At 40.6% G+C, this 8,186-nt stretch overlaps 1 non-coding gene across 1 annotated transcript; it reads left to right on the forward strand.

Annotated features, from left to right (window-relative positions):
* The first annotated feature begins 6,737 nt into the window (after positions 1 to 6,737).
* LOC123569910 (small nucleolar RNA U13) lies at positions 6,738 to 6,841 on the forward strand. Its single transcript, XR_006693793.1, has one exon. It is a non-coding gene; the product is annotated as a small nucleolar RNA U13 (small nucleolar RNA).
* Positions 6,842 to 8,186: the final 1,345 nt, after the last annotated feature.

The following is an 8,186-nucleotide window of genomic DNA, read 5'->3' on the forward strand; positions in this document are numbered from 1 at the left end:
TCATTCAAGTAAATGAATAAATTGAACATATGAGAGAAAGAGAGATCCAGCTCATTGGACACTATTGCAAATACCAGGACACCAATTCCTTACTCTGAAAATTTACAATTAAAAGAGATGAATTAAGCACTCATCTTGTCTTTCAGGATAATTAAATAGCTCTAATTGGAGAGAGAAAATTATTATTTACTGAGGAATTCCAGCTAATAAGTTAATAAGGAATGACAGAATGAGAAAACCGTCGCTTTGCCATCCCTAGTGAGACAATTGAGTCGCACAGCAGTCACCAGAGGATAACATTACTTCAGGATTGGTTGGTGGGGAAGAATGGAGGGGTCTGGCTGTCACTACTTGAATTCTTTGATCAATCTCAGCATCACTAAAAATGGAAACCGATCATTTGGTGCCTCCTGATGTAATGTGATATGAAGCACACAGCACCAACTGTAATGTATTCTTGCCAGAAAAAAAAAGTTAAGCCTGAATCTAACTAAGCCTCCAGAGAAACACAAGGGCTAAAGAAGGAAGTTAAAACCACAAGGAAGCAAAAAAGAAATCAAAATATGGGACATTCTATAGGACAGCTTGTCTGGCTTCTTAAACAAGCCAACGTCAGAAAGCGAGGGAGAGAGGGAGGAATCAATTTGATTAAAAAAGACTTAGAAATTACAATATGCAAATGAAATGAATGGACTTTGATTTGATCCTAATTTGAATAAACAATCTGCACAAGTATTTTTTTTTTTTAAGGTGGAGTTTCACTCTCATTGCGCAGGCTGAAGTACATTGGTGCAATCTTGGCTCACCGCAAACTCTGCTTCCCAGGTTCAAGCGAATCTCCTGCCTCAGTCTCCCAAGTAGCTGGGATTACAGGCATGTGCCACCATGCCTGGATTACAGGTGTGAGCCACTGCACCCGACCCTGTACAAGTATTTTTGAGACAACTGGAAGAATCTAATCATGGTCTGATTATAAAATGTCTCTGAAGAATTATCGTTAATTTTATTAGGTGTGATAACATCGGGAGCAAGGAAGATAATGCTGTTATACTTTAGGGGCTAAAGTATGCAGAAGAGAAAGGACATGTTGTCTAGGATTTTCTTTAAAATACTTTAACAAAGAAAAAGAAAATGGACGTGGGTAGGTAAGTATGGAAAACTCTTGAGAACTGTTGAATCTGGGGAGCGGTGTGCTAGAGTTCATGTGCTATTCTCTGCAATCTTGTGCATGTTTAAAATTTCTATAATAAAATAACTTAAAGTCTTTTACATAACAGATTAAATAATAAACGAAAAGAGAAATTATAGACCACTGATTTATCAGCTGAAAAGCTGAAAAGCTTTCGGAATGAAAATAAGAAACTTACTAAAGCTAAAGATTTAGAGTGGTGTTGAATGCTTTGTCTGTCATCACTGGAAGCTAAGAAACAGTTGGACTGCATATATTAACTAGTGCTAGAAAAAGACTACAAGCTAAGGTTTCCATACCCAGTCAAAGTATCCTTCATCCAGGTAGCAACAGAAACATATGCGTGGATATACACGGTTTCAGAGAGTATAGCTCTCATATGCTATGTGATGAAAGAGAAATTATAAACCATTGATTTATAATTTCTATTTTGGTTTATTATATAATCTATTATGTTATTTTCTTGTTCTCTTCACAAAAATATATTGAGTTGGACATGTATAATCTGTACATTTTCATGTATGTGTGTTATCCCTCAATAAAAGTTTTACTTCCATCAAAGCAAATGATTCCTTTAAAATATTCAGTAGATTAACTGAAGAGAGGTTATTTATTGTTGACACACAAATTTGTGACCTAGGAAATCAAATGAAAGCTAATTTCAAAACAGACACAAATTGTGAGGGGAAAGATGAGGAACTTGGAAGACAGATCTAAGAAACTTCACATGCAAATAATAGAAGTTCCAGGAGAAGAAAAAGAAACCAACAGAGGGGCAAACACTGGACAGGTAATGAAGAGACCCGTAAGTAGGAGAGAGACACAACTTTATAAAAGGAGAGGGTGCATGCCTCTTCAGAAGAGATTATGAAGGCCCAGATCTAGGCACTTCCTAGTAAAATAGCTGAACTCTAAGCATAAAGATGAAACTGAAAAGCTTCCAGACTGAAAATAAGAAACTTACTAAAGCAAAGGATTTGGAGTTGTGTGGAATGCCTCGTCTGTCATCACTGGAAGCTAGGAAACGGTTGGATTGTATATATTAACTAGTGCTAGAAAAAGACTACACGCTAAGGTTTCCATACTCAGCCAAAGTATCCTTCATCTAGGTAGCAACAGAAACATATGCATGGATATACATGGTTTCAGAGAGTATAGCTTTCATACTCTATGTGATGAATATGCTGGAGAAATCTATTTACAGTAAACCACAAATGAATTAGAAGATTGACTTAAAGATGAGGAAACACTAAGTGAAGAAATACTTTATAGCTCTGACTCTTGTGATCTACAGTTAAATCTAAATGGTTGATTATGGATTGTTTAGGTTTTTAGAACTCTGTATAAATTCTAAATAAAGATTTTTGTAACAGAAAAAGCATTTTGCAGAGGAAAAACTCAATAGCCTGAAAGTAAAATATTCAATTATTTATGTTATGGACAGAATGTTTGTACACTTCCTCCTCCAAATTTATGTGTTGAAATCTCTCATTAGGATGGCATAATGAGGTGGGACATTTAGGAAGTGATTAGGTCATGAGGGTGAAGTCCTCATGAATGGGATTAATACCCTTAGAGGGGAGACCCAAGAGAATTCTCCTGCCCTGCTTCCACCATGTAAGGATACAACGAGAGGACCACAGTTTGTAACTCAGAAGAGGGCCTTCACCAGACCCCCAACCATGGTGGCACCCTGATCTTGGACTTCCAGCCCCCAGAACTGTGAGAAATAAATGTCTATTGTTTACAAACCACCCAGTCTGTGGTATTTTGTTAAAGCAGCCTGAACACACTAAGACAGTTATCCACCCCTGATAGTTAGGGAAAGGTTGGGACTCATAGGAAGCAGAACTTTCTCAAGATGATATGTGACAAGAGGAAAGTAGGTGAGGTAAAGGTAAGAAAGGATGAAAGTCATGTCAGGAAGTTAGTGCAGCCTTCGCACTCCAACAACAGGGTCCCCTGCTCTGCACACATGTCTTCAAGAGCCTGGCTTTTCTTCCATCCAAAGGCCACCTTCCAAGCAAGGAGTGCATGGTGTGTGTGTGAGAGGGGCGAGGGGAGGCAGGAAGTAAGGGGCCACCCACCTTCTTCTGGACCCTGCTCTGTGCTGCTGGGATTCCAGAATACCCTGTCGAAAAAGTCCTGAGCCGACTCTAAGCCACATCTGGGAAGAGGCACAACTCCTGAATGTGCCTCTTCTCGGATCTGTTCTCCAAGGAACCCAGTGGTAGGCAAGAGACAGCTCTGTGTGTGTGTGTGTGTGTGTGTGTAGGTTGATGGCATGTGTGTGTGTTGGTGTGTCGACACCTGGGACTCCTCTTCTTGCTGTGGAAACAGAGCCAGGTTGGAGATAAAGTTGGGAGGGCTGCGGGCCAGAGTCCTAGACCGAGAGTGGCTCTGCATTCACTGTCACTTTCCAGAACAGGCCTCCAGGAGCTCTGAGGATTCTAAATTCAAGCCTGGGCTTTCAGTGCATGCTAAAGATGATTTTGACAGGGTAGAATAATAGAGCATATATGACAGCTTATTAGTTTGATTTATAAATTTTACATATTTAGACAAATGCTACATGGTTCTCCCTTTATATTCTTGTCCCAGCCTTGCTAAATGTTGGGGTAGCATTTTATATGGCGAGGATGAGTCATGAATTCAGAGGAGAGAGAGATCACAGTGGGCTGGGTGAGCTATGAAGGAGGGCTTCGTGAGAAATCACTGCAAACTATGGCATTTTAGGGTAGAAAGAGACTGTTGAGATTAAGCTAACTAAAAAGTCGGGCATCTGTTATTTGAGTTTGGATATAGCATGGCTGAAATCATGGATCTAGTACAATACTCTTACTTTGCAAAAGAAAACTCAGGAAGCTCTGGCTGATAGTAACAGAGCTGGGCCTGACCCCACGCCTCTTGGCTGCCATGTCAGGGTCCTGCCACTTCCCCATGTGCTTCTGCTGACCTGAGAGGAGCAACAGCTCTGGAAAAGCAGGAGTGTGTTCAAGGACAGTTCAAGGAAAGAGCCTGGAGCTCCTAGAACTTTTCAGACGGGAAGCGAGTGATTGGCTCTTCTCTACGTATGGAAGTGCAGCCTGAAGTAACTGCCTTTGAAATCTCACCCCGATCGTTTTTTATTTTTTATTCTACTTTAAGTTCTAGGGCACATGTGCACAACGTGCAGGTTAAAGGTGATGTGAATTGTACATTCTGTTCTCTAAGTGAGGCTTTGGAATTAGACCAAGGGTGGAACTGAGACGCTGCCCCTTAATTGGTAAATTTGGGCAAGTTATTTGACCTTTGAGCCTCAGTCTCCGTATCTATAAAATGGAAGTAATAATAGCAGGGCTGCTGTAAGAATTAGATGACCTTACATATATAAAGAGTTCTTTGGTGGCAGCTCACACCTGCAATCCCGGAGCTTTGGGAGGCCAAGGCAGTTCGATACCAGCCTGGGCAACATAGCAAGACTCAATCCCTACAAAAAATTAAAAAACTGGCCAGGTGTGGTGACATGCACCTGCAGTCCCAGCTACTCAGTAGGCTGAGGTGAAAGAATTGTTTGAGCCCTAGAGTTTGAGGTTGCAGTGAGCTATGACTGCACCACCGTACTCCAACCTGAGCAACAGAGTAAGACCCTGTCTGGAAAAAGAAAAAAAAAAAAGAGTGCCTTGTGCTCAATGCATGTGGGCTGATGAGCCTCCCAGCTGTGTGGGCAGGCAGATTTCCCTAATGAATGGTCACACTCGGTATGGTTACTTAGCTTTGCTATGTACATCAAGACGGTATTATTTCATGTTTGGATGGATGTTGCAACTTATCTTCTCCCTTTGGAAAATGATATGCCAGCAACAGCTGAGTTTTGAAGAATTGATGACACGTTAACTTAGAACGGACACAGAGTAATGCTGAGGCCTGGTAAATTTCCTGTGCAGCAGCTCATAATCAGTGCAGATTCTTGGATCAAGGGGAAGTTTCCCTTTCCAGAGTTCCAGTCTATTTTTGTCAGCAAGAAGAGGTGATATGGCTTATTTTGTAATAATTCTTGCAATCCTATGATGATATGCATCATTTAAATAGACTAATGAGCCAGGCGCAGTGGCTCACTCCTGTAATCCCAGCACTTTGGGAGGCTGAGGCAGCTGGATTGCTTGAGCCCAGGAGTTCAAGAACAGCCTGGGCAACATGGCAAGACATTGTCTCTACAAAAATTAAAATTAGCTGGGCATGGTGGTGTGCACCTGTAGTCCCGGCTACTTGGGAGCCTGAAGTGGGAGGATCACTTCAGCCTGGAAGGTGGAGGCTGCAGTGAGCTGAGATTGCGCCACTGTACTCCAGCCTGGGTGACAGGGCAAGACCTGTCATAGTGTTATGCTTTTATACATATTTAAGGGGAACCCATTTAAGTTGCTAGAAAAGTCATGGGTATGTTCATATGGTGCACAAAAGGAACCAGGAATACATATTTGACAGTGTTTTAGTAAAACCAGTAATAATCTTAAATATGAAATGCATATGAGTCTCAAAATGAAATTAGAAAAAATGGCTTTGGTGGTATGTTCTCCCTGCAGTGAACTGTGAATTCTAGGAAGAAACTGAATGTTAAATTGTGTAGCTCTATCACTAGGTTGCTGCAAAGTAACAGAATTGCTCTCCTCCTATGTTTCACCCTCTTTGGAGTTTAAGATGGGACTGGGACTGTCCCACCAATAAAGTAAGGATGAACACACACACACACACACACACACACACACACACAGACAATACTTACATACAACTAGCGCATGAACCAATACTTCTGACCCTCTGTCCACTCTAACCATCAAGTCAAATTGGGAGAGCTGGTTGGATGATGAGACCAAAGTACCTCTCGCTTCAAAAATGATGTGATTCTTTGGCAAGTCAGTGACTTGCCTGTCTTCGTGTCAGAACATTAATTCTAGGATTTTTCTAGGATTCTTCCAAGTATAAGATAAAGAATAAGGTCTTCAGTCCCAGGCTCCCCCATCTGCACATGTACACAGTGGCCTTGGTTTTCTGATGGTCACTGAGACTGCTTTGGTTTCAAGATGCCACTGATAAATTGGTTACAAGAACCAAATTCTGGCTTGTCTGATTCCAAAGCTGTGTTAATTTCATTGCACTAGTATTACAGGTTTTCCAGATCTTTCCTTTGAGTATTTTATCTACGATATATTATTCATATTTTAAATGTTCTTTTAAAATACTATGGTATCTGGTACAAGAAGATAAGTACTCTTTATCATGTTGGATAAAAAGGATAGATAATTATTGGGGAAATAATTAAAGAGAGAATTTTGCACCTATCAAATTTACTCAGAGGTTATCTACCCCGTTTATGTTTTTTGTTTTTGTTTTTGTTTTTACAAAAGATAGGGAGATAGCAATAGCTTCCACCCCTTGAAGACTCTGAAGTGGCCTAATAGAATATTTTAAACAACCTTTCATTTCAAAGTTGACTTTTCGGTATTGACATAAGGCTCAGTGTTTTCAAAATATTTTAAAATTTGAGATTCCTATTTAAAGGTATATTGAGACCCTTTTGTGGTTTATACATGTGACGATTGGGTTTTCACACTCACATATGAGATGTGCCTCCCTCCAACATTGTTATGATGTCAGCACATTACCCATCTGACATGAAGGACAAACAAAAAGGAGGAAAAAAAAGGAAAAAAATTCAACATTATGCAATCAAGTCATGTCCTGTCAACGGGCAAGCAAAACTTGTTTCCATGTGCTGGTCAGTTCTGCTAACCTCTCTGCTCAGTTGGCCAGTCGCCTTTCAGAGATTTGCCATTGTGTTTGTTCACCCTGTTCCAAAATATCCAAGTGTTTATGTACCAGATGTCTGGGCACAGTGATGACTGTATCATCCACATTTAGACTGAGACACTGGTCTATAATACATTCTTTTCAGCACCATTAATTTGGGATGCAGTTAACATTTCAGTTCTATTTGTAAGGATCCATTATTTGTGTTGGTTGTGGATGGAACAGCACATTCTTTGAGCTCCATCTATTTCAGCCACTATTTAGTGTTTTTCAAAGTGCTGTGAGGAGCTCTCTAGCTTCAGTGCAGAAAGAAGAGAGGGTAGAGAGCCAAGCCACAGGGGATCATGCCACTTTCCCTTTACCAGGAATAGTTTTTCTTCGACTTGTGTGCCTGGAGAATATCTCGAGAGGTTCATTTCAAGGATTTTTCTCCTTTTCCCTATAAATTCCTCTTTTCCTTCCACCACTCAAGGAAGTATCCAGCTTAATTTTACTCCTTCCACAGAAGTGTGTTTTAGGGCTAAAAAGCAAATTCAGCTGTAAAACTTTCTGAATTTTGTTTCAAAATATTACGTCCATGGGAGAGCATAAGAGGCTTGTGGTGGAGGCTGATAGCAGAGAAGATTTTCTGATAGAGGCAGAATGTCTGGAAGATGCAGAAGCGAGCATGAGGATCTCCCCTCTGATTAAAAAGAATGCTTTTTTCTTTGTAATCATACTAATTTGAATAAGTCTGAAGACGAGTGGGGCAAGAAGCGTTTGTTTTAAGTAATTTGCACTTAAGAAATTCACTGCACTGTCATCAGAACCTGGCTTGCTTATTAGACAGCATTGCCTGATGTCAAAGACAACATTACAAATTAGGTGTGCCTTAAGAGCTGTCTTTTGGCATATTTCACATTACTGATATGGGTTAGCTGTGTCCCCACCCAAATCTCACCTTGAATTGTAGCTCCCACAATTCTCATGTCTTGTGGGAGGGACCCAGTGGGAGGTAATTGAATCATGGAAGTGGGGCTTTCTCATGCTGTTCTAGTGATAGTGAATAAGTCTCATGAGATCTGATGGTTTTATGAGGGGGAGTTTCCCTGCACAAGTTCTTTCTTCCCTGCCACTATGTAAGACGCGACTTTCGCCTTCCACCATGATTGTGAGGCCTCCCAGTCATGTAAAACTGTGAGATTATTAAACCTCTTTTTCTTTATAAATT

Source organism: Macaca fascicularis, chromosome 17 (genome assembly GCF_037993035.2).
Source record: "Macaca fascicularis isolate 582-1 chromosome 17, T2T-MFA8v1.1".
In the NCBI taxonomy this organism is placed as follows: Eukaryota; Metazoa; Chordata; class Mammalia; order Primates; family Cercopithecidae; genus Macaca; species Macaca fascicularis.